Raw genomic sequence first — 2,387 nt, 5'->3', positions numbered from 1 at the left:
CTCATACAAAGGAATTTATTTATTTAAGCTGCATCTCTGAAGCCACTGAATATATTGGGTTTGGAAGAAGGAAATAGAGTGGGCATTTCTAATCTCAGCTGGAATACTATTCCAGAGCAGAGTTCCAGAGTATTGGAAACTTTTTTTAAATAACTCCTTATTTGGTTTGGGAATTTTATACTGTTTGGTAGACATGGATCGCAGGTGGGGAGTATTAATGATGAATAACTCAAGCTGTTATCTGTCCAAAGGTTTAAATTAGGAGTTTAAAAATAACTCTCAAAGTATTTTTTCCCCTTTAAAATACTTCAATTTCTATTGGTGGCTTACAGATTAATGTTGTCAAGAAATAGCACCATCTATGTGGGTTGGTCGATGGGGTTTTAACAGCAATTTATAGACACTGATGGCTATATCATTCTGAGGAAATGGAAGCCAAGTGATATTCCCTATGAGATACTGAGACAGACAGCTCAGTCTGCAATGCTCCAGGACAAACTTTTTTTAGACACAGGCCCAGATCTGGTGACTTAAAAAAAATCAATTTCCATTATGCCCAAAACTGGCCCTTACTTAATAATATTTGTTACAATGCTTTGATTGCAATGCTTCAAATATAAAAAGAATAAAATAAAATCATATTAAATAAGCTTTTGTGTTTATTTCCATATCAAAAACTTCAAATAAAGCGGTTTTCCTCTAGGTACTGAGGTAGCCATTTTCTAATTGTTTAACAATGTCCTTGTTACTTGTGTTTATTAGCATCTGAAGCATGTCTAGATTTATAGTTTCTGTAGTTTCTTTTGCTGTTTATAGGTACTGCTAATTTGTTAAACCACTGTTTCCTTAAACTAGTGTAAGTGTGAGCAAGGGACAGCTGCATTACTTTCCACCAAACCTTAAACATCTTTATTAATGAAATAGCAATTAAGACCATACAAATACTTACTCAGTTGGTTTTGCAGAAATGATGTTTAGACTGACTTTCCTTTTTATCTCAACTTTGCCAAAGACAGTTGACTTTTAATAGACGAATCAAAAGTCAAGATAACCACTTTTGATCCCTTTAATACTTATATGTAATACCCTAAAAAACCTACATTTGGCCTGAACTCTCCAGATTACAACAAAATTGTAGGTATTCAATGAACAGCTTGTGTATACAGGATAGCCAATTGTTGCATGATACATGTGTACCAATGTTAGGTCATAATGCCTTAGCTGCTGTCTATTAAGAAGGGATTGTTATCCTGTATGCCTCTCATTAAAGCATGAACTTGGTGTATCTAACAATGTTATGGCAATATAATGGATTGTTATCCTGTATGCCTCTCATTAGAGCATGAACTTGGTGTATCTAAAAATGTTATGGCAATATAAGAATGGATTGTGTTATCCTGTATGCCTCTCATTAGAACATCTAAAAATGTTATGGCAATATAAGAAGGGATTGTATTATACTGTACGCCTCTCATTAGAGCATCTAAAAATGTTATGGCTATACATGAATTTTGGGGTATCATACATATGTGTATTTTCAACTATATTTGCCTAAATGCATCTGTGACAAGAGAGAGATATGTGAATGACCTTAACGAGAAAAATGTGGTGGTGATGGTCACTTTGGGACATTTCTTTAGTACTTTTCTAGTATTGCAGCATTTTAAAGGTTTTGCACATATTTATTTTTGTTTTTATTTTTCAACTTGATCTGCATATGTGTTGCATATATACATGTTTGAGTAGGTGCACACACAAACTGAAATCATGTCAGTACTGGGCAACATTGTCAATCATGGCTTCTGTATTATTTCAGATCAAACAATAAATTAATAGACTGATTGCCAGCCTAAAATCAGGTAAATATTATGTTTATCCTCAAATATGCTGCTCCACTGAAAATAAAACAAACTGACCAGATGTTCAACAGCTCAATGTCATGTCAAAGTGTGTGTGCCTACCTATGCAGGCTTGATTGTTTATTGAATATTCTTCTGAAAGGATTCCCAATAAATGTGAAAGAAAAACATTCTTTTACCTTTATCAGACATGAAAATTCCTTTATTTCCTTTTATATCATCAAACTGAACATAAAACAATTGGTGAACATATAGGGCTTGGTTTTATAATTAATTTTTGGGGAGGTGGGTATGTTGGGACTTTCTTTCGAGCCTGTAAATTCTTCTTTCTTTTACCTAAATAATTTTGTTCAATACAATTGATATAAAAGGTTCTTATAAATTCTCTACATCAGAACAAGAATATTTTTTCAAAGTATCTGCAATGCAGAATTTATGACGACTTCTAATTGGTTAATTGAAAGTAATGACCTTGATAAAATAATGGTGGGATGCAGAGTGGGTGGGGTACACACTGAAACAAATACA

This window comes from Sinohyriopsis cumingii, chromosome 2, assembly GCF_028554795.1.
Source record: "Sinohyriopsis cumingii isolate HCF-2022 chromosome 2, ASM2855479v2, whole genome shotgun sequence".
NCBI lineage: Eukaryota > Metazoa > Mollusca > Bivalvia > Unionida > Unionidae > Sinohyriopsis > Sinohyriopsis cumingii.
The sequence above is the reverse complement of the archived record's forward strand: the minus strand, read 5'-3'. Positions refer to the sequence as shown.